This window comes from Triticum aestivum, chromosome 3B (genome assembly GCF_018294505.1).
Source record: "Triticum aestivum cultivar Chinese Spring chromosome 3B, IWGSC CS RefSeq v2.1, whole genome shotgun sequence".
NCBI classification, from domain to species: Eukaryota; Viridiplantae; Streptophyta; class Magnoliopsida; order Poales; family Poaceae; genus Triticum; species Triticum aestivum.
The window spans coordinates 418310645-418335708 of record NC_057801.1 but is presented as its reverse complement, the minus strand read 5'-3'; the positions used below and the strand labels follow the sequence as shown (position 1 = coordinate 418335708).

General features: G+C 43.8%; 2 long non-coding RNA genes across 12 annotated transcripts; both read right to left on the bottom strand.

The window, feature by feature from the left end:
• Window positions 1–625: 625 nt before the first annotated feature.
• LOC123065439 (uncharacterized) lies at window positions 626–2422 on the bottom strand. Of its 2 annotated transcripts, XR_006431041.1 has the most exons (3): window positions 1796–2422; window positions 1361–1468; window positions 626–896 (listed from the first exon to the last, which is right to left on the bottom strand). It is a non-coding gene; the product is annotated as an uncharacterized lncRNA (long non-coding RNA). The 2 variants fall into 2 exon arrangements; XR_006431042.1 differs by lacking the exon at window positions 1361–1468.
• A 9117-nt stretch (window positions 2423–11539) lies between these two features.
• Window positions 11540–21506, bottom strand: LOC123070139 (uncharacterized). 10 transcript variants are annotated; one of them, XR_006433471.1, is made up of 11 exons: window positions 21014–21506; window positions 20855–20904; window positions 19449–19614; window positions 18891–19100; window positions 18529–18714; window positions 14623–15924; window positions 14057–14117; window positions 13803–13858; window positions 13612–13674; window positions 11874–13264; window positions 11540–11754 (listed from the first exon to the last, which is right to left on the bottom strand). It is a non-coding gene; the product is annotated as an uncharacterized lncRNA (long non-coding RNA). The 10 variants fall into 10 exon arrangements; XR_006433472.1 differs by having other exon boundaries at window positions 11540–12470; window positions 12590–13264; XR_006433468.1 differs by having other exon boundaries at window positions 11540–12783; window positions 12935–13264.
• Between the last annotated feature and the right edge of the window lie 3558 nt (window positions 21507–25064).

Sequence of the window (25064 nt, the reverse complement as noted above, 5' to 3'; positions counted from 1 at the left end):
TCGATACAATAATAGAAAATTTCAGACAAAATAATAAGTTTGCATAACCTAACCCATGTTAGCAATCAAAGAGGAGAAAATTAATAGTCTTTGAACAAATTAGTGCGAGAGCAGTCGGGCTAGTGTACACTTTCTTTCTTGATGATTTTGAATGCATATCAAGCTATAAAAATCTCGTTGTGAAGGAAAAAACACAACACACAACTTGTATAGGTGCAACTGCAACTGGTCTGATTGTATTATCTAGATGTTGTAGGAAATTCATGGCACGTAAAACATAAAACTGCATCAACATTACTATTATTGGCTTGTTGCCCTTGCAAGTATTTTTAGAGCATCGCATGCAAATATAAAATTAAATCGGAGCAATAGGGGTTTTAAAAAGACTAAAAAAATCATATGTAGGACAACTGGCCGACAATTCATAATTTTCTGAATTGAGGCCCTTGATTCATGTTACCAACTAAACTACCAAAATACAATTTTATTTTGTGACATGTCAGTGGCACTTTGGTAACATTGAACTGCTAGCGAAGAATCATCTTAAGAAAAGTATGTGCCAAAAATGCAGAGCAATTCCGCTCACATGTACATACAGTTGTCACTTCAATTTGAAACATGGATAAAGTTTCTTAACTTAGTGAACCGCATGACATCGAAATCAACCCAATCCTGTCGAAACATACATTAAGTTGTTAACTAAACAGAGTAGCTAAAGATCTAAAGGCGGGGAAGAGGAATACAGTTGGGTGCCAGCAACCGAGGAAAGGCTGCCACACACGTAAAAAGGTGGCGATGAGTGCCGGCGGCTAGTCAAGGCACTGGACTGTTGTATGTTGCTTGTACTTAGAATGTCCATGTATCGTTGAGAATTTGAAGGACACAAAGATGGATGGCTGCAAGAAGATTAAATTGCTTGTTGGACATGATAAAAAATATATGAGAGCCAAAAATACATTAAGCGATAGTAAGAAGTTGATAAATTGCACACTATCACAATTGCGGCAAGACAAAGATCATTTGCTCACAAAGAATAAAACTATTTAATCAGAATAGAAAAAATACAACAACACAAGTACTAATGTTAGAGGTGAATTAAAAAATAAAATGTCCGTCAATGCATGATACGAGGTCATGGCCAGCTCATATTAAATAGCACCGTTCAACATTGATCATGTTGAGTTGAAAAAAAAATGAAACCAACCCAAGGGCTAACCCTCGTTGGCTTTTCTTTATAGGAGAAACTCCGTGAGCACCACGCGTCCGTGCCGGGACTCGAACTCGGGTGGGCTGGCAGCAACCTCAGCTGCCCAGACAACGGGTCGACGCCCCGTCCTCATGTTGAGTTGAAAGAGATCACCTGAATATAAATCCTACGGTCCCATAGACCGTGTTTTGCAAAACATCATGATGCAGTGATATAATGGTTGAAATTCTAAAAGGGTAACTTCTTATTTTTTTCAGTATTCTGCAATAGAAGAAAAGAAACACTCGGTATGGCAATAACGAAAAATTGCAATAGTAAAAATAATTCATATAGCTACAGCTTGTAGGTGAACAGCTCTTAGAGAGCGAACATCCAACCCGAAGTCCTAAATTAGCATGTTGGTAGTTGCTACTCAGTTTACAAATAGGAAAAACCCAACCTAAATATCCAGGAATCATCACGTGATTCAGGCTATAGGTACTTATTTATTTTAAATAGATTTTTTTTCCACCATGGCTGACACATATTGAATATCTATCAAAGAAATAACAATGTGTATTGCAAAGACAAGAAAGCAGGAGGACATACCTATTTAATCAATTCAGGGGCTTCCCTTGACTCGAGATTAACCTTGGCACCGATTTGAATAGGACTTCAGTTTTGGGAGGGAAATGCTGTCAACAGAGGCCCTTATCTTGCAACGTGAAGATACAAATTTTCAGTTAGTTGCCTTTGATAGTAAAGTGGCAAGATCTAGCTAACTGTTTGAATGTATGTCATTCGTTGATATCAGAGAGATATTCATTAATAGATAGACACATTTATACAAAGGGGAATCAGGCAAGAGCAAGTACATGAATTACACTAATATGTACATAATTAACTACATCAGCATAGTTGGAATCAAACTCGAATAAGTAAGGATATCAAACTGATAAGCACAAAGAAATGATAGAATGAAGCAGTCTTCCAAATAAATCCTCAAACAACTCCCTTAACCACCTAGCTCATGTGAAAATTTTGGATATACAAAACCACCTAGCTGATAACCTTTACCTGTCCAGATCATACATGACAAGAATAGCACATAATGAGCTCCACCTTTTCAAAAGATTGGTACCAGGGAATTCACAAATACTCATCCATTCAAAAGAAGTAAGGTTCAAATTAGTGGTTCGAGATCCATCAACCAGTGCAGGTAGGAGACATGAGTGTAGACGTACTGTTTAGGGGAGGATGGGAGTGGAAGCAGGGAGGCGTTCCACAAAAACTTGCCAGTAGCCATTCTGGAGTACCGTGGTGCGACCAAACATGGAGATGGGACCATAAACGTCTCTTGCGTCCACCAGATCTTTCACCGCCAGCCGCCGGCCGCAGCGGCCATGTGTAGGGTTCGCACGATGCAAACTGAGGGATGGTGTTGGTGTACCTTGCACAGCCAGTTGCCACGGTAGAAGTCACGAGGAGCTCGCCGGCCTTGCCGACGGAGAAGAACTCTTTCTCGAGGACCTCGGCATACTCGCCGTGCCCAGGGCACACCACTTGGGCCGGCGCTCGGCCACGCGGCGCATCTGCAGCATTCGGCGCTCGCGGAACACCTCGATGTCGTCCGGGCCAAGACGCTCGAGTGCGGTGATCTCCTCGACCGCCTTTGCGAACGACATGACCTGTTTCTCCAAGATCTGCCGTCGTTGGGACACATCGCGTCAGAAAAAGGAACTGGGGAAACAGATGGAGGAATGGATTCACCATGGTGCCGAGGGTCGCCGCTCGCATAGATCGGCCGAGGGGTCGCGGCGGCTGCGCTGCTCAAGCGAGCGAGAGGAGGGAAGGGGCGGCGCTGCTTCAGGCTCCTTCAGCGGCGGCGCTCTGCGGGACGGCTGTTTCGCCTAGGTCGCTCTGTGAGAGGGCGATAGTGGGCTGAAAAACGAAAAAGAGAGGGGCGAGCAAGGCGGAAAGATTGGGCCTTGGGAGGTAAGTGGCCCAATCAACGACAGGCCACGGTTTCGGCTTCCAGAAAAGCAGCCCTCCATGACAGCTGGCCCTGTTCGTGATTAGAGGTCGATCTGATGGACAGAAACGTCTTGATCGCGAAATTGGACCGGCCGAAAATTCAAATCGCTGTGAGGGCTCGCTTTAAGTACGGTTATACTGTCCTTAATGACAACTCATGTCTATAGTCAGGAAACTTAACCATCTTTGATTCACGAGCTAGTTAAGTAGAGGCATACTAGTGACACTATATTTGTCTATTTATTCACACATGTATTATGTTTTCGGGTAATACAATTTCAGCATGAATAATAAACATTTATCATGATATGAGGAAATAAATAATAAATTTATTATTGCCTCTAGGGCATATTTCCTTCAATTCCAACGCGTGGTGGAATGAAGAATTTTATCGAGAATCTACCTGGTGCCCAGACTGAGACCCCATTGGATCAAACCAAAACACGTAAATTGCTCGAAGCATCCCAGTCATTCCCTATTTGGCACTGCACGCGCCCATTACAGTGCATTTGCAAACGGGCGCTTGCAGCTGTCCAAACTGGGCCGACCCATTCTTTTTTCCTTCCTGTTCTTCTTTGTTTTCAAACGGTCAAAAAAGTGTTCGAACTTGTAACCCTTTCGTTCCAAGCATTAGGTTCAAGCCACCAGGCTATCCACCCACTAGTGTTAATATAGTTCATTTTTTCTATTTTTATTTTGTTCTTCAGCTCGGTTTTATTCTTTTTCTTTTTTTCTCATCTTTTTTTCTTTATTGCGCGGTTTTTCTAAATTCGTGAAGTTTTCTTTAAATTTGTGAACTTTTTTCGCAAATCGATGAACTTTTTTAAAATTCGATGAACTTTTTCAAATTCGATGATTTTTTTTGAAATTCGATGAACAGTTTTTTAAAATTCTATGAACTTTTTTCAAATTAGATGAACTTTTTTCAAATTCGATATTTTTTTTAAAATTCGATGAACTTTTTTCAATAGATGAACTTTTCTCAAATTCACGAACTTTTTTCCGTTTTTCTGGACTTTTCCTTTCAGTTCATGGATTATACGAATGCCTTTTCAAATTGTTGTTTCTTTATTCAAAGAATTTTTAAGGGGTATTAATTAATAGCATATATTTAATGTTTGTACTGTATGAAAGATTAAAGAGGTGTGTTTTCCTCCAGTAATCAGTAGACTGAGGCTGCTCCATTGGTTAACCCTTCTGGTCACTTGGACGTGATGAGTTCGATTGTTGCTTCTCCCGAATTAACGTGGAATTCGTGCGGGCGCCAGCGCCGCGAACCGGCGCGTACAACGCTGTATAGGAGCTCCCAGCATCCCCCAATACTGGGGGGCTTCTGAAAACCAAACACAAGAGACTCTTATATGCGCCAGCCCATTAGGATTGATGTGAGTGGGGGGTATATGCCAGTTGTAAATAACTCTTTACTAATAGAGTGCCCGTGCGTTGTCACGGGCTCTTGAAATACTCCCTCCGTCCCAAAATTCTTGTCTTAGATTTGTCTAGATACGGATGTATCTAATACTAAAATGTGACTTGATACATTCGTATTTAGACAAATATAAGACAAGAATTTTGGGACGGAGGGAGTAGATTGCAAGAGTTATATGTTAAATTTCACATGTAGAAACGTAGGATTTGTCTCAATTTTCAGTGACTTTCGTGTGCCCAAATCGCCCCCGTCTTTGTCAGCCACACCTAATAGAAGCAACATTAATGGCTATGCTGTTTTCGAGAACCTTCGCTTGAACAATCACAGGAGAATGTAGCACCTGGCAAAAACGTAATTGCACGAGAACTTACTACTGCCCCCACACACAAATTGGAAATCAAGGCAAGCAAAATGGGAGACTTAAAGTGCCGACGTAATATTTTGTACCTTTGAAAATCTCTCTGGTAACAAAGGCGAAAAGATGGAGATGTAGTCAGTTCATTGTTCGACTCATTAACAATAACAGTGATGGGTAAAAAGAGAGGCCACCTATAGTCCCCATCTCTGTCTGATTTACCTGAACAAAGGCTACATAAGGAAATATACCAACCCAAAACCAATGTGCACCAGCTTCGTACAGAGTTTCTGAATGTGTTATTCCCTTTCTCAAGAATTTGCAATCAAAAACCAAAACCAATAGGCAAATATTTCTCATTATATTCTTGGGGGCAAAAACTTCTACAAATTTATTGCAAAACTGATGCATGATAGTACAATGCTCAAAATTTAAATGATTGAGACGCACAATAGAGGTGGCTAATACCATGAAAACAACAAATATGTGTTATTCCCTTTCTCAAAAAAATGCAGCTCCCTTGAGAGAGAAAACTCTGAAGTATATGAAACTGCATATGTATTCTAGCTAAATGTCCACTGAAGAATATATTCCTGTATGCCATGAAAGCAATTGTTTTCTCTAGATGCACTGTGTCCGCTACCAATGAAACATTATCTATCCTGCACATACGCCACATGTATATCAATGGAGTACAAAGCCTCTAAAAGACTAAAAGCACAAAAGAAAATTGAAATGCAAGAGTAGTTACCACCATTGTTTTTAAGGCGTCCCGCCCTGGACGCTTAGGCGATAAGGCACCCCCAGCGCCTTACGAATATGCCCGCCTTAGGCGCTTAGGCGTTTCCTAGGCGATAAGGCGTCCCCCAGCGCCTTAGGTCGCCTTACCGCCTTAAAAACAATGGTTACCACACACCATGCACGAACTAACTCCGGTTCGGCAAATAAGTACTCCCTCCGTTTCCTATTTCTTGTCATGGTTTTACTTTGAACGCAAAGCACGACAAGAATTATGAAACTGACGGAGTACTAAACATACATCCATCGATGAGGAAGAGTCATCCATGACCATGAGCAAGTGCTAACTCCACCACTCAACTGAATCTATTCCCCAGCACCATCTAAAAATACTATTGTCGAGATGAGTACCAAGTCCAAAACTGAGTTACATAAACAAATAATGAAAAAAAACATAACTTTGTACAGACAATTGCAGTGTGAACTTCTCTGTTAAATGTGAAATATATCTAGGCCTTTCCAAATTAAATAACTATGCAGTTGGCATGGATCAGTAGAAAGTAGGGGACGAAGCCACAAAGGCCTGGCCCAGTTGATTTGCTCTTTAATGCTCCACCTCTCAAGAGGACTACATTATGAAATGTATGGAGTAGATGATATCCAGGATAAATAAGAAACATCTCATAATTAGTAAAAAATTATTGTGGCTGAGTTGCTCTATCCCTATCCTTGGCCTATGTCAATTACTGTTGTCGCCGTTGTTGCATCTACTGCTGATGTTGGTGCCCTCGGTGGCACCACTACGCCACAACAATCCGCGGATGCTTAGAGTCCTCGACGACCACCGCCGCTAGCTCATCCTGGTCTAACGACGGTCGGCCGGGGGCACGTGCCTACAACTTCCATCTCCCCCCTTCTTCCTTGAGGGGTTAATACACAACTGCCGAAGCAACATGACATCAAACTGGATAAGCCGTACTTGCAAGAGAGTATAACAGCAGATGGAGGAAGTACAGGAAAGAAGAACATGGAGAGTTGGTAGAGAGGTCATCAAACTGGAACCAACTTTGACATCAGTGGCCATGCATAGCAAGATGCACTATCGCAGCCCTTTGAAACACAGGAAATGGACAACTAAAACACAATATTAGTCAAAAAGAGTAAATTCTTGATTTCCAGCAATATAATGTATAACAAACATATAGCTTGCAAAAACGACTTACATTATGGAATGGGGGGAGTATTTTACTAATGCTGGGGTGTTGAAAAAGTTCAAAAAAAACTACAATTGCAATATTCAGCCTAATTGCATCCCTTACTATGACGTCCCTGATTCAATCGTACACTAATCATGCACGCAAACGTGTATGATCAAGATCAGGGACTCATGGGAAGATATCACAACACAACTCTAAAAACATAAATAAGTCATACAAGCATCATATTACAAGCCAGGGGCCTCGAGGGCTCGAATACAAGTGCTCGATCATAGACGAGTCAGCGGAAGCAACAATATCTGAGTACAGACATAAGTTAAAACAAGTTTGCCTTAAGAAGGCCAGCACAAACTGGGATACAGATCGAAAGAGGCGCAGGCCTCCTGCCTGGGATCCTCCTAACTACTCCTGGTCGTCGTTAGCAGCCTGCACGTAGTAGTAGGCACCTCCAGTGTAGTAGTCGTCGTCGACGGTGGCGTCTAGCTCCTGGGCTCCAAAGTCTGGTTGCGGCAACCAGAAAGAAAGGAAAGGGGGGAAAAGGGGGGAGAAAGCAACCATGAGTACTCATCCAAAGTACTCGCAAGCAAGGATCTACACTACATATGCATGGGTATATGTGTAAAGGGCCATATCGGTGGACTGAACTGCAGAATGCCAGAATAAGAGGGGGATAGCTAATCCTGTCGAAGACTACGCTTCTGGCAGCCTCCGTCTTGCAGCATGTAGGAGAGAGTAGATTGAAGTCCTCCAAGTAGCATCGCATAGCATAATCCTACCCGGCGATCCTCCCCTCGTTGCCCTGTGGAAAAGCGATCACCGGGTTGTCTGTGGAACTTGTCTGGGTGTGTTTTATTAAGTATCCGGTTCTAGTTGTCATAAGGTCAAGGTACAACTCCGGGTCGTCCTTTTACCGAGGGACACGGCTATTCGAATAGATAAACTTCCCTGCAGGGGTGCACCACATAACCCAACACGCTCGATCCCATTTGGCCGGACACACTTTCCTGGGTCATGCCCGGCCTCGGAAGATCAACACGTCGCAGCCCCACCTAGGCACAACAAAGAGGTCAGCACGCCGGTCTAAATCCTATGCGCGCAGGGGTCTGGGCCCATCGCCCATTGCACACCTGCACGTTGCGAGGGCGGCCGGAAGCAGACCTAGCCTCCCTAATACAAGAGCAGGCGTTCCAGTCCAATCCGGCGCGCGCCGCTCCGTCGCTGACGTCAAGAAGGCTTCGGCTGATACCACGACGTCGAGTGCCCATATCTTTCCCATGTAGTTGGTTAGTGCTTATAGACCAAATGGCCAGACTCAGATCAAATACCAAGATCTCGTTAAGCGTGTTATTATGAAGCAACCGCGGACGCCGACAAGGGCCAGGCCCATCTCTCGCCTAGGTGGTCTCAACCTGCCCTGTCGCTCCGCCACAAAGATCCACACAGAGGGCCGTCGGGACAAAGGTCCTTTCAGCCCCCAATCCGTGAATCACTCGCGGGTACTCTTCGAGCGGACCCGACTTTAGTCACCATCTGTAGTATGTATATATCTATAGTATATACCCGTGATCACCTCCCGAGTGATCACGGCCCAATAGTATAGCAAGGCAGACTGACAAGAATGTAGGGCCAATGATGATAAACTAGCATCCTATACTAAGCATTTAGGATTGCAGGTGAGGTATCAACAGATGTAGCAACAATGTCAGGCTATGCATCAGAATAGGATTAACGGAAAGTAGTAACATGCTACACTACTCTAATGCAAGCAATATAGAGGAGAATAGGCGATATCTGGTGATCAAGGGGGGGGCTTGCCTGGTTGCTCTGGCAAGAAGGAGGGGTCGTCAACTCCGTAGTCGAACTGGACAGCAGCAGTGTCGGTCTTGAAGTCTACCGGAGAGAAGAGGGGGAAGAAACAATGAATACCATGCAAACAGATGCATATCGATGCATGTCATGACAAGTAACGATGCTAGGTGTGCCCAATCGCGGTAGTAGGTGATACCGGTGAAAGGGGGAAACATCCGGGAAAGTATTCCCGGTGTTTCGCGTTTTCGGACAGATGAACTGGAGGTGAAATGTTGCAGGTTTGCTATGCTAGGGATGTGTGGCGGGCGAACAGACTGCGTATCCAGATTCGTCTTGTCGTTCTGAGCAACTTTCATGTAGAAAGTATTTTCATCCGAGTTATGGATTATTTTATATGATTTTCTAAAGTTTTAAATCATTTTTAGAATTTATTTCATTAATTTAATTTAACATTATCCAAAACAGTGCATGCTGACGTCATCATGATGTCAGCATGACGTCAGCAGTCAACAGAGGTGTTGACTGGGTTGCTGACGTGTGGGTCCCACTGGTCATTGACTTAACTAAACAGGATTAGTTAATTTAATTAAAGTGATTAGGTTAATCTAATCAAGATTAATTAAGTTAATTAATTACTTAATTGTTTTCTTAATTATTCTTTTATTCTTTTTATTCTTTTTTTAATAACTCATTGGCCCAGGGGCCCTTAGCGGGCACGGGCGCTGCGGGTAACAGGCGCGGGCGTGGTGGTCGGCCCCCAACAGGGCGCCCGAGGGGGGCGCCGGCGAGGCGCAGAGCGGGCGAGGCTGGCGGGGCGCCACTGGCGACCGCACAAGCGGCAGCAGGGCGTAGGGGGCCCAGGGTGGCACGGAACGAGGAGGACAAGGCGCGGGGTGGCAGTCGTGGGTTCAGGGGAGGGGGAGCAGCGGGGGAGGCCGATGGCCACGGCGAACTAGGCAGGACGCGGGTGTCTCCGAGCGGTGCAGTGGGGCGAGCCACCGTGGCGACGGGGCGCACGCAGCCCGACTGGTCCCTGGCGCCGGCTGGGGCGGAGGAGGGCGCCGGACAGATGCTCGCGGGGGCGCGCGCGGGGTAGCGCGGGGGGTGACAAAGAGGAGGGAGGTGTGGTGCTCACTGCGGGGAGTAGGGTCCGGGGCAGTGGGGGTCGAGGAGGAGTCGGGGACGACGGGCGGCGACGGAGTCGTGGCGACGTGGTTCCGGCGAGCGACGACGACGGTCCAGGACGGCACCAGCGACGGGGTCGGGGAGGCGACGAGCAACGACGTCGACGGGCAACGGCAAGCGGCGTCGGGCATCACCGGGTGGTGGGGCGCGACCGTTGGGGCGGCGTCAGGGGCAGCGGCCTCGGGCGCTGGGGGGTTCGATCCCCCCCCAGATCGGATCGGGAGAGGGGGAGAGGAGTGACCAACAGAGAGGGGGTCGTGGGCAGCGAGTGGGGTGGATAGGGGTTAGGGTTCGATTGTAGTGGGTGGTTAAAGGAGTGGGGCTGGGCCGGTTAGGGCCATGGGCTGGTCGGCTGGGTCGTCTGGCCCAGTTGGCCAGGGGGGTTGTCTTCTTTTATCTTTTTGTTTTCTGTTTTGTATTTTCCTTTCCTTTTATTTATTTCTCTTTTCTATTTTAATTCATTTTATGTATTTAGTTTTTTTATAAAAGCATGGTTCCCTCACCATAAATACCTAAGCATTTATTTGCACACTTCGAATATTTTAGTTTAATATTTTAAAAACTTTTGTTGTTTGCCTCTAATTCAAATTTGAATTCAAATCGTTTTGAACTAACGCGAGATTATCAACAGTAATCTGAGGTGACGTGGCATCGTTAACGTGGGGTTACTGTAGACTAATTATCCGAGCGTCACACTTACATACATGGCAATTGCGCTAAAGTAAAACCAAAAAGTGCATGCCACATGGTGAGGGAAGTCATCTTAAAGACATGGTGCACGCCATTTTCTCTTGTTCTGTAAAATTCTTCGATGGCCTTCTAGTATAGTATCAATATACATGAGGGTTGCTTTGGCCTTTGGTCTAGATCATTACATCTAATAGGAGAAGAGGAAAGTGTTAATAGACATGCTCAACAAAGTTTAGTTGAGGCGAATATTTCTCATTATATTCTTGGGGGCAAAAACTTCTACAAATTTATTGCAAAACTGATGCATGATAGTACAATGCCCAAAATTTAAATGATTGAGACACACAATAGAGGTGGCTAATACCATGAAAAAAACCAATATGTGTTATTCCCTTTCTCAAAAAAATGCAGCTCCCTTGAGAGAGAAAACTCTAAAGTATATGGAAAATGCATATGTATTCTAGCTGAATGTCCACTGAAGAATATATCCCCGTATGCCGATGAAAGCAATTGTTTTCTCTAGATGCACTGTGTGCGCTACCAATGAAGCATTATCTATCCTGCAGATACGCCAGATGTGTATCAATGGAGTACAAAGCCTCTAAAAGACTAAAAGCACAATTTTTTTTTCAAATGCAAGAGTAGTTACCACACACCATGCACGTACTAATTAACTCAGGTTCGACAAATAAGTACTCCCTCTGTTCATAATTATTGTCATGGTTTTCGTTTGAACTAAAAGCACGACAGGAATTATGAAACTGACGGAGTACTAAACATACATCCATCAATGAGGAAGAGTCATCCATGACCATGAGCAAGTGCTAACTCCACCACTCAACTGAACCTATTCCCCAGCACCATCTAAAAACACTATTGTCAAGATGAGTACCAAGTCCAAAACTGAGTTACATAAACAAATAATGAAAACAAAACATAACTTCGTACAGACAATTGCAGTGTGAGCTTTTCTGTTAAATGTGAAATATATCTAGGCATTTCCAAAGTAAATAACTATGCAGTTGGCATGGATCAGTAGAAAGTAGGGGACGAAGCCATGAAGGCCTGGGCCCAGTTGATTTGCTCTTTAATGCTCCACCTCTCAAGAGCACTACATTATGAAATGTAGGGAGTAGATCATATCAAGAATAAATAAGAAACATCTCATAATTAGTAAAAAATTATTGCGGCTGAGTTGCTCTATCCCTATCCTTGGCCTATGTCTCTTACCGCCTCCGCCGTTGTTGCATCTACTGCTGATGTTGGTGCCCTCGGTGGCACCACTACGCCACGACAATCCGCGGATGATTAGAGTCCTCGACGACCACCGCCGCTAGCTCATCCTGGTCTAACGACGGTCGGACGGGGGCACGCGCCTACAACTTCCATCTCCCCCCTCTTCTCCTTGAGGGGTTAATACACAACTGCCAAAGCAACATGACATCAAACTAGATAAGCCATACTTGCAAGAGAGTATAACAGCAGATGGAGAAAGTACAGGGAAGAAGAACATGGAGACTTGGTAGAGAGGTCGTCAAACTGGAACCCAGCTTTGACATGAGTGGCCATGCATACCAAAATGTTGCCCGCGGTACAATGTGTGCCTTGCAAGTCCAAAACTGAGTTACATAAACAAATAATGAAAACAAAACATAACTTCGTACAGACAATTGCAGTGTGAGCTTTTCTGTTAAATGTGAAATATATCTAGGCATTTCCAAAGTAAATAACTATGCAGTTGGCATGGATCAGTAGAAAGTAGGGGACGAAGCCATGAAGGCCTGGGCCCAGTTGATTTGCTCTTTAATGCTCCACCTCTCAAGAGCACTACATTATGAAATGTAGGGAGTAGATCATATCAAGAATAAATAAGAAACATCTCATAATTAGTAAAAAATTATTGCGGCTGAGTTGCTCTATCCCTATCCTTGGCCTATGTCTCTTACCGCCTCCGCCGTTGTTGCATCTACTGCTGATGTTGGTGCCCTCGGTGGCACCACTACGCCACGACAATCCGCGGATGATTAGAGTCCTCGACGACCACCGCCGCTAGCTCATCCTGGTCTAACGACGGTCGGACGGGGGCACGCGCCTACAACTTCCATCTCCCCCCTCTTCTCCTTGAGGGGTTAATACACAACTGCCAAAGCAACATGACATCAAACTAGATAAGCCATACTTGCAAGAGAGTATAACAGCAGATGGAGAAAGTACAGGGAAGAAGAACATGGAGACTTGGTAGAGAGGTCGTCAAACTGGAACCCAGCTTTGACATGAGTGGCCATGCATACCAAAATGTTGCCCGCGGTGCAATGTGTGCCTTGCAAGCAAGACGACGACACCTTGCCTTGGCAATGGAAACTTTAGTAGTGGCAGCAAAACCCAACCTAAGAGGCGGCCGACAGGAGCTGCAGAAGCAGCACACACCAACAGCAAGCCGATGCAACTTGGGAAGCGGAGGCGGCAATAATGACTTGCTAACCACGGGGCAGTCTGCCAAAGCATAAATCCCATTCTTCTCATAAGCTATAGCCGTGACCAAAGACAACATCGCAATGTGCCCCTCCCTCCTATGCCTCAAATCGTGTACCAGTGAGAGACCGTACCAGTGTAGAGAAGCCCTTGCGAAAATATTATTTAGTTAGAAGGCTGATTGCTGATGAACATTGATTTTAACTATAAACATATATATTCACATAATGTTGCAGTTAATCCCAAAAATATAGTATTGAACTATCCAGAAAGTGATCTAAAATGATGAAAAGATGAGAACAGAAAGCAATCAACATCATCAAAATATTCTTCCAATTAAGACACTACTACAACAAGAGAATGGAACTGTTGGCATCAATGCTGATGTTCCTCCATCTGGCTCCATTCCCTTACTGTCAAAGAATGGAACTAATTCATTTATGACAAAAATCTCTGCCGCGCAAGAGCCTTGTGACAAAAAGATTGAGATGGTTACCTCACAGAATTCCTGCAATTAGATGCTCACTTCGGCAACAAATACTTGAAAGCGGATAATTAACTGAAAGGTGAAGCAGAAGTATGAATTACTAACCATTACTTGATGACCTATCTACACAATTGAGGGATTCTGTACGTAGTACTATGCATATTCATATCAGAATATCACAAAGATGGATGTGTACCAACCTGCTCCTAGACCATGAACTAAAGGGTTGTGATTTGCTTCGCTTCCTTGGTTGGTCCTGCATGGAACCAAACAGTACTCATACTCCTTTTTTATGCAGCTAAAATAATGAATCAAAGAAGAGTTTGAACAACTTCGCACAAATAAAAGAGCATATCTAATTAAACACATCCAGTCAAAAAATTGTTCTCGCTGGAGGGAACATCAATATAAAATGAAAAGTATCAATCAACTTTTAAGTTGTACGCGGACTAACATGAAGAACGTAATCGTTTGTCATCCTCTGTCGTACACTTGATGCCCAATCTGCATCCCCACTTGAAAAAAAAACCTGAATCAATTGTTCAGTCCATATATATATATATATATATATATATATATATAGAACTCCTGAGGTGTGTCAGATTGGTCACACATAGTTGAATAATGCGGCAGAACACTTCTACTAAAGCAAAAAAATATGCAGGGTAGAATTATCAGAAGTCTCCCTAATGACATGATATTTATTGTTGCCGTTGCACACACAGTGGATCTTGTTTTTCCACCTACAGTTAGACAAACAAATACATGCTTGTGAAGATTGCGGAATACTTGTTATGTGGGCACGTTACATTATAGCAGGGATCAATAATTTAAAAATCATAATGCAGGTGATATCGGCACAGTTTATCAGAAAAAAAAATTAATGTGCAAATTAGCAAACGCCTTCTGTCCATAGTAGCATCAAGAGGTGAAAAACAAGTGAAATGTAGCATCATGGAACCACTGAATCAACAAAGATAGTTAGAATGCAAACATATTGGAGGTGAGAACTCAATTAACCTTTTATCTGGCACAAGCTTCACATCAGATCAACTTCATGGAGAAACTTACTTGTCAACTTCCATCTCCGCACGACGACTTCCATCGACGATAGTGCTGACTTGCCTGATTACTTGTCAAATTCTCCTTTAATAGTAGAGATAAGTAATGGTGTAGTAGCACGTATTAAATCTAATTTTGAGGGGTTGAATATCAGATTAAATTCAATAATTCATATTATAGTAAAAAATCATACTTATCTTTCACACTCAATATTTACTTGTCTTCTCCTTTATAACATATTGTATATCTACTTCTCACATTAATATGCTCGATACCCATGTTTCTTTAATCGCCAATCCCAAGTCACTACAAGACCATCAGGTTATGTAGGTGCTAAACATTACAACTGATAAGCTTCTTGTAAGCAAAAATGTTTTAAAAGTCAACCTGCACACACTTTATATTGGCTTAACTTTAAAAAAAGTTGTATTTTGATCCCAAAAATTTGAACTTTGCAAATTTTAGGTGAATTCTGAAATGATACTATCTACTGGAAGCAGTGAGAATACAACACACAATTACATATAAAGGTAGTTGGCAGATGATCTTAACTCGCAACAACTGATATATGTGCACGTGTGTGGCATGCACACACAATTAGCTAGCTTCTTGCTAATGGTCAACAACTTACAACCAAACGAAGACGATGGATGGTGATAACCAATAATAGTTAGCAAATTACAGGTTAATTCAAGCATCTAACTAATTAATTAATAGACATTAGCTCGCAAAACAGTAACAAGCATATATGTGTAACATGAAAGCCCATCTAGCTAGATTCTTGCTCATGGTCAAGGACTAATAATTAAACTAAAACGTACTTACATATCAAGCTTGCATCCAACTGTACTTAGTCCCAGGTTAGAATAATCAAAAGACATGTGAGTGTTTCAAAAAGAGGAATATTCTAATTCCGAACAAATTGATACCACTCTTTTAGAAAAAGAGAAGATTTGTTTCAAGCACACATGATGCCCGCGGTAGTGCTTCTTGGCGTTGTATTTAATTATAAAACCTTAAATTGGATTTCTCTTAACTATGCGAGGACAGGGTAAGGTAGCAACCAACCTTGATTGCTGAAAATTATGCATCAAGAAGAAGGGAGCAATTAGACGTCAAACTTGAAAATAAAACCTTGTTAGTTTCAAAAAATTTACCAAGGTTGGGACGAATCAGCTCACACAGATTGCACATTCTGTGGTGCGGCATTCCCAAACTGCTTTCATGCCGGATAGAAACATCCTGGAAGGGGTGGTGGTCCTGCATGAAATGCTCCATGAAATCCACTCGAAAAAATTGGATGGAGTTATTTTTAAGGTGGATTTCGAGAAAGCGTACAATAAAGTAAAGTGGCCATTCCAACAACAGGCGTTGCGTATGAAAGGTTTTGATGAAGTCCGGCGACGCCAGGTTGAATCATATACGCAAAAAGGGAGTGTTGGAATTAAAGTGAATGACGAGATCGGTCATTATTTCCAGACACGAGATCGGTCATTATTTCCAAACACAAAAGGGCCTAAGACAAGGGGATCCGATGTCCCCTATTTTGTTCAACATTGTAGTTGATATGTTGGCAATTTTGATAGGAAGGGCTAAGGAGGCTGGTCAAGTGGGGGGCCTTGTACCTCATCTCGTTGATGGAGGGGTGTCCATCCTCCAGTACGCTGATGATACAATCATCTTTATGGAGCACGACTTGACAAAAGCGAGAAATATGAAGCTGGTGTTATGCTTATTTGAACAATTAATCGGGTTAAAGATTAACTTTCACAAAAGCGAATTGTTCTGCTTTGGTAGAGCCAATGATGAACAAGAGGCCTACAAGCAATTGTTTGGGTGTGATTTGGGGGCTCTGCCTTTCACATACTTAGGAATACCAATCCACCATCGTAAGCTGACAAACAGAGAATGGAAGTGCATCGAGGACCGATTTGAAAAGAAACTGAGTTGCTGGAAGGGCAAGCTCATGTCATACGGAGGTCGCTTAATTCTGATAAATTCGGTTCTCACGAGTATGCCTATGTTTCTTTTGTCTTTCTTCGAAGTCCCAGTTGGTGTTAAGAAAAGACTGGACTTTTATCGATCCCGATTCTTTTGGCAGAGTGATGAGCTAAAAAGAAAATACCGTTTAGCCAAATGGGATATCATCTGTAGAAAGACCAAGGGGGTCTTGAGATTGAGAATCTTGAAATCAAGAACAAATGTCTTCTCAGCAAGTGGTTGTGGAAGTTATCTAGCGGAACTGACGCCACTTGGGTACAAATCCTTCATAGTAAGTATCTTCAAACCAAAACTTTGTCTCAGGTCACAGTAAGACCGACTGGTTCACCCTTTTGGAAAGGGCTTATGAAAGTAAAGCTTTCCTTGTTTAATAGGACAAAGTTTATTGTTGGTGACGGAGCCATTACGAGATTCTGGGAGGATACTTGGCTCGGAGAGGTACCCCTACCCATCCAATACCCGTCGTTGTATCGTATTGTTCAACGACGTGAGGTTTTTGTTGCAACAGTATTTCAATCAATTCCCCTTAATATTCAGTTCAGAAGGGCGTTAGTGGGCAATCGTTGGGAAGAATGGTTGCATCTAGTAAGGAGACTGATGGACGTTCAGCTTTCCCAACAACCCGATGAATTACGCTGGAAGCTTACTAGGTCGGGAGACTTTACAGTTAAATCAATGTATGTTGATGTGATCAATTCAAGCTCGATTCCTAGTTCCAAACATGTGTGGGCTGTCAAAGTTCCTTTGAAAATTAAAGTTTTTATGTGGTTTCTCCACAAACAAGTTATTTTAACCAAGGACAACTTGACAAAGCGTAATTGGACAGGACCTACTAGGTGTAGTTTCTGTGATCGGGAGGAAACGATTAAACACCTTTTTCTTGATTGCCCACTAGCTAAAGTGTTATGGAGGACAGTCCATATTGCTTTCAATATTTCTCCATTGAGTAGAGCCCGAGTTAGCGCGACATATTCGTGTAGGAGTCTGCGCCTTGGTGTGGGCGCTCTGGAATTGCAGGAATGATTTGGTTTTTAACAGGACAACACACATTCATTTTTTGCAGGTTATTTTCAGAGCTACGACGCCGATCCGTTCCTGGTTGCTACTCACTCCGACAGAGGCCAGGGAGCGTTTGGTTACTAGATCTATCCGCTGGGAGACGGTAGCTCGGGATATCTTCAACTGGTTTGGATGGCGGTCATGTAATAGGATAGGCAATTAGTTTTCCTATCTCTTTTTAGCCAGCCGGTTGTGGCATCCTTCTTTTGGCTAGTTTGTGTTTCTAGCCTTTTTGGTTCTGTGTGAGCCCCTTTTTTATTCACTTTTTATTTTTGGAGACCTCGAGACCTTGTTGGAACTATTTTATTTGGTTTAATAAGATGGCCGTATGCATCTTTCTGATGCAGAGGCCAGGGAGACCCCCGTTTTCGAGAAAAAAATTCTTAACTTGTAATGGGGCAAAGAAGCATCTCAGTAAAAGTTTTGACCTTGCAATTAAATGCACATATCAATCATGTATGACCTGAACCTTTCAAATTCCTTAACTGAATGTCCAGATCGCTGAAATGCAGTTCCTTTAAAAAAATTGAATGAGAGTGATTGTAGGTACAGTAGTATGACCAGAAGTATGGTTGATGAAACTACAGGTTACTGTCCAGAATCATGTTCTTGGGCTCTGCATTGCCATGTGCATACCAAGGTGCCTGAAACCCCAAAGTGATTATCTCCCAAATAATTACTAACCAAACAGGAAGATGACGAAGGATTCCAATAGCTAAATTAACATACAAGTATTAATAGCAACACTTCGGCATGATAAATAGAAGATTAAAAAGAGGAGTCATAATATGTGGTATCATTTACCTTAGACTGAAGCTTGGTTAAAAAGAGTGCAGTCACCGATTAAGCTTCGTTCCTCATAGTAGCTAGAAATCATTTCATCAAAACTGTGGCACATCACACTTTTTTTACATCATTCCACTACAGCGCTGCTTCAAAGAATTATTGTGTCTGGACCACAACGCCAACGGAACCCATCCTGCCCAACAACTGTGAGATGAAGTGAGCAGTTAAAGTAAAGATAAATCATGGAATGAGAGTATATACCGACAACCATACTCTATAGTGAGCAGTTAAAGTAAAGATAAACATGAAGCCAACGACACATCAAGATCAAGCGAACAACAATTAGATCATATCACGATGAGGAGAGCATGTGCCACTACCTTTTCAGGTTATATGTCAATGATGGAACTGATTACTCATCAGCGTCGGAGTGTCAATGGCCACCATGTCTCCAGAGCCAGTGAAGGCCGCTGGTGTAGTAGGAGAGGAGGTCACTCCTGGTTTGCTTGGCTATAAGGCGGTGAAGCAAGAGGAAATACACGTCGCCCCTGCGGTGGAGGTGGGGTCCATGTGGCCTCCGGCCACGACACCTGTGACGACACACAAAACAATCAAGAAGAGGAATAACTACCAGCCTTGATAGGAAAAGGACACGAAGGATCGGGCAAACCGAGCGAGTTATTGCAAAATAGAGGAGGACGGGAACATATTGGTTTCTTGACTGGACTATCAAATATCGCAGAGGCATTTTCCTATGTGAGGGTGGTGATCAGTGTTAGTGTGTTAACCGATATGACTTCGGCAATGCTAGATGCTCTGAACTCATTGTCAGCACAAAGCACGGTGCATTTTTATTGAATCCATAGGTCAAATAATCTAATATGCATAGAAAGAAAATGCAGCTGCTGGAAGTTGAACCAAGTTAGTGATAAAAATACCTTATACATTCAACTTCTCCTCCTATTTCTTCAGCAAGACTACAGAGGTGCACTTGGCTACAGGGTCAATGTGGAAAAGCTTAGCTACATCAGGACTGGTAGTATGGTAGAAGTTGAATGTTTCTTCCAACCTTGAAGCAGCAGCAAACTCATTACTTCGAGAACCCTACAGCATTTGACATGATTTATTGACCACCACACCGCAGTCTGCAATATCTAAACTTCAGGAACTGCTACTCTTAGTAAAGGTACACATATGACTGCTTTTCTTGGTAGTTAGTAGCCACGATTGGTGGTTGGAATATTAATTAAGCCGGCCATACAACAGTACTGCTACTCTTAGTCATCTTTCAAACACATCAAATTTGACATATCTACAGAGAATATAATGTTAAGCAAACGAATGGAAGAAAAAGAATAGCATAAGATTGTAGAAAATAGGATGACAACAGAGCTCAGCATTACAGGATAGCTTGAATAAGATGGGTATCTATATATGAGTGGAGTTATACCTAAGTTTCTTGTTCTGTCCAAGCAAGATCAGTTATGAGCACATCATCAAATTGGTACCCGAATCTGCTACCTGCTGGCGGCGGGCATGTATGAGGCGGAAAAGCTTCTTGTAGGGGGAGAGAAACAAAATAAGGTTTTTTATTGTTACAAAATAAGATGTCCTATTCTTCTTCCGCACTGGAATTGATTACACGCTACATGGTCTCCTTGAATGTAGGTAAATACCAAATTACCGGCTGAAGTAATTTTCTATTTCACCTACTCGGTGCTCAGGTGGTCTGAGTGGCGTAAATCAATGTAATGATATCTCTGCTTAGATAAACCATGATGAATCCAAAGGTACAAGCAGAAGACAACATGTCTGTTGCAGCATCTCCTTAGATAAACCATGATGAATCCAAATCAGTGCTATTCTCTGATTTGTTATGTTTTCCTGAATGTTGTGACTCTTGCAGCATCTAATTTTTAGTTTCATGTCGCTCAAATTTTATGGAGTCACCATGATGCAGTAGGAATGCATAATATAAACCCGGCCAGATGCAGTATCTGATATTGATATGTTACTGCGTGATGGGAGTATGTAAGGTGCATCTACAAATCCAAAAGCAATTGGAATCCTACTATTAGGCAAACAAATACCCATGAGAGAATGACTCACTCCTCGACGATTATGGTTGTTTTTATATTACAAACAACCCAACAGCAAACCTAATCAGACTTTATTTTGGTCTGAGCCCTATAAGAAAATGTAAACTTTCTTATCCTTTAAATTTGGATCAATTCTTGAACATCAATTACTTAGAAAGAGCACCAACACCAAATAGGGCTCAGACCGTCAGATCGTGTTTGGAACTGAATTTTAGCAGGGAGGGAAAGGGGAGAGGAGCACTCACGGTTGTGTATCCGGCATACAAAAGAAGACCAAGATTGAGAACCACCAAATCTGATTCAAGCACAAAAGAACAAGGGAGAGATTATGCCAGATCGAATCTACTGACCCCAAATTGACCTTGAAGGAAAGAGCAACCAGATCGAATCTCATGAGCGCTTACTCCACCAAGACGCATCCAGTGAATCCACATGCAGGACGGATCGACGACACCATACGTTTCCTCTCCGTCCATCGACCCACCCGCCAGCCTCGCGACAGAGCATAGTGCTGCAAGGAGAGGAGGAGACATGCCCTAGGATCTCACCTTGGGCAGGCGACATCGGCGGCGGCGACAACCTCGACGAAGATCTCCCTAGGGTCATGCCCCTCTCAGACCTCGACGTCGGTGATGGCAGACCTCGGCGGCTGTGTCCCGACGGCGCCCTGGAGGTGTGCAATGAAGGCGGCGACGGATCCTTTATTACCTCGGCGTCGGCTTCTCTAGCATCTCGGCTGCGGTTCCTCTAGATCCACGATGGCGGCTGGGGCATGTTTCCCGTCGTCGTAGAGAATAGATCGAGGGTGTCGGATGTTGGGTTTCGGTACACCCTTAAGGTTCGAACTCTGTGGTGCGCATAAAGATCTCTTCCCTATCGATCTACGTCCGATCGCCTCGTGAGATCTAAGCTGAAAACGATGAACAACACAAGGGACACGAGATTTATACTGGTTCGGGCCACCATTGTGGTGTAAAACCCTACTCCAGTGTGTGGTGTGGTGGATTGCCTCAGGGGCTGATGGTGAACAGTACAGGGAAGAACGGACTCGTGAGAGGTGTTCTTGAGCTGGTGCGATGAACTGCTTGGGTGAGTTCGATCGCCTGTCTCTCTCTCTAGTCTTCCCAAAATCTGGATCCGGTCCCCCCACTCTATGGTGGCTAGCTCTATTTATAGAGGCCCTGGGCCTCTCCACAAATGTTGAGCGGGAAGGGCGCCAACAACGGCCATTTCGAAGCGGAACATCCAGTACAATTTATCCTGACTAAAGTTGGTCTTCGGCTGCCAAAAGCACTGGCGATGACGCCGTCTTGGGCTCCACGTTGACCTCCATCCTGCCGCTCCGCTGGTCTTGGTCTCGTTGCACTGAAATGGCAACCTTTGCTTGATGCCTCGGTACTCCACGTCTGTGCTTGCCCCCTTTGCACCGAAGAGGAAACAAGGACACTGCACAGGCCGGCGCCCGCCTGGCGCCCCCTGGTCTCGATCGCCATGGCTTGCGTCACGAGCACCTCGCGAGGTACCCTGCCTTGATCTCTCCGCCTCCTCGTGAGCCTGCCTGGCGCGGCCGCTCCTAAGGAAGCCTTGGGTCGTCCGTCCCGCGAGGCTTGGCCCCTCACGAGGGTCTTGAGTCTTGTGCTGATGAAGATGGGCCGTACTGGGCCACCACTTGAGCCACGCCGCAGGCCGCAGGCAGACAGGTCTGGGGACCCCCGTTCCCAGAACGCCGATAAAGGGCAGCCTCTTTCGTCAGATATTTTTCCATACGAGGGGTCCCCGCTCTGATTCGTGCCTTCGTGCGAGGGGGGCTCGCTCCCGGTTCGTCCGATTTCTTTTCGTGCGAGCGGGCCTCGTCTGGTTTTTTTCGTGCGAGGCCTTGCTGCATAGTGGTCGTTTGATTTTTTTCATGCGAGGAGATTGTCACGGGGGAGGTGGGAGGAGGACGAAAAAAACCGACGAAGGTGGGAGTTGGGACAAAAATTAACCCGAAATGAAGACTACCAACTGAGACATTAGGAGTAAAGATTTGGCGCTTAGGGTATGGGTATGTTGTATTCGGTGGGTTGCAGCCTCCCAGCGATGGTGGGCCATTTATGATCAACCTTTTGGACGAAGGTGGGCCGGACTACTTAAGCATGGAAGTGGAACGCTTGTGTCACGCCCAATATGCGACCCTATCCTGAAGGAACTCGAAGGTCCCACCAAGGATAGAAGCGCATATTGGATACGCTTTTGCAAGGTGGATATCATTACATCGTACCATTACATAATAATTGGGGATACATACAAGAGGCATACAATACCACATGAATACAACAACATCATAAGTAAGAGCAACATCCGACTACGGATGAAACACAAACAGGAACTCAAATGACATCCACCCTGCTAGCCCAGGCTGCCGACCTGGAACCTATCCCCTGATCGAAGAAGAAGCAGAAGAAGAACTCCAAACAAGTAAACATCGCTCTCACGTCATGATCATCGCATAACCTGTACCTACAACTGTTGTTGTAACAATCTGTGAGCCACGAGGACTAAGCAATCCCATTACCATGGGTATCAAGACTAGCAAAAGCTTAATGGGTATGGAAAGGATAAGTTGTGAGGTTGCAGCAGCGACTAAGCATATATGGTGGCTAACGTATGCAAATAAGAGCGAGAAGAGAAGCAACGCAACGGTCGAGAAGCTAGAAGTGATCAAGAAGTGATCCTGAAACTACTTATGTTCATACATAACCCATACCGTGTTCACTTCCCGGACTCCGCCGAAAAGAGACCATCACGGCTACACATGCGGCTGATGCGTTTTAATTAAGTCAAGTGTCAAGTTCTGTACAACCGGATATTAAAAACTCCCATCTGCCACATAACCGCGGGCACGGCTTTCGATCAAACCCTGCAGGGGTGTCCCAACTTAGCCCATTATAAGCTCTCACGACCAACGAAGGATATTCCTTCTCCCGGGAAGACCCGATTAGTCTCAGAATCCCGGTTACAAGACATTTCGGCAATGGTAAAACAAGACCAGCAAGACCGTCCGAATGTGCCGACAAATCCCGATAGGAGCTGCACATATCTCGTTCTCAGGGCACACCGGATGGGCAAGATGTCGGGTTGGCATAGACCCTGGTTGCCCAGGGGGCGCCGGACATCGCCCGGTTCGGACCAACACTTAGAGAAGCACTGGCCCGGGGGTTTAAAATAAAGATGACCCTCGGGTTAATTACTCCCAAGGGAAAGGTAATAGGTTGTTAGGCAAATGTAAAATCAAAGTTGGGCCTTGCTGGAGGGTTTTATTCAAAGCGAACTGTGAAGGGGTTCACATACACCCGGCCGCGTAAGGAACGCAAAATCAAGGAACATAACACCGATATGACAGAAACTAAGGTTGCAAGAGTGGAACAAAACACCAGGCATAAGGCTGAGCCTTCCACCCTTTACCAAGTATATAAATGCATTAATTAAATAAGAGATATTGTGATATCCCAACATAATCCTGTCCAACATGGAGCAATATTCAACTTCACGTGCAACTAACAACGCTATAAGAGGGGCTGAGCAAAGCGGTAACATAGCCAAGCAACGGTTTGCTAGGAAGGGTGAAAAGGTTAGAGGCTGATATGGCAATTTGGGAGGCTTGATAAACAAGTGATAGGTAGCACAACATAGCGATAGAACGAAGCAACTAGCATAACAATAATAGTAGTGAGATCCAGGGTAATGGTCATCTTGCCTGAAATCCCGCTAGGAAGAAGAATGATTCCCTGAAGAAGACGAACGGATGAAGACGAACCAAGCATAGTCGAACGAATCCTCACGATCACAATGAAATAGGAACTATCGAGAAGCACAATCAGAAAGAAGCAATCAACAAGGTAAACACACAACACATAAACATGGCATGATGCACAATCAAGTATGATGCATGACAAGGTTAAATGTTGTTAGCATGGTAGAGGTGAAGCGTAAGTAAACTAACTAATTAGGCAAGTTTAAAAGAGGCCGGAACTATCAAACAACAATTCCGGAAAATCCTCATATGCATATTTCGAATTTGGTACTGTTCTGACCTATACACAATTTTAATATTGTTAAACAACAAAATAAAGTGCAGCAAGTTAATCTATGCATTTTTCTACCCCATTTACATATAAAGTTTATTATTTAGTTATGAAATAAACCATTTTAACATGACGTGCAAGCAAAATGATTGAAACAACATGTTTAAACATTTTTAGCATGGATGAAAGCAGCATATTGTGAAACTATACAAAATTCTAAGCATTTTACATATATTGTTTGTTTAATTTGGATGCATGCATATCTAGTTATTAACAATACAAAACAGTGGCATCTCGTGTAAATATGCAACACTGGAAAAAAGATAAAACCACGGAGCAGAATGTAACACCCCCAGTGTCATGCTACAGCAATCCCCTGTTAATGGTGCAA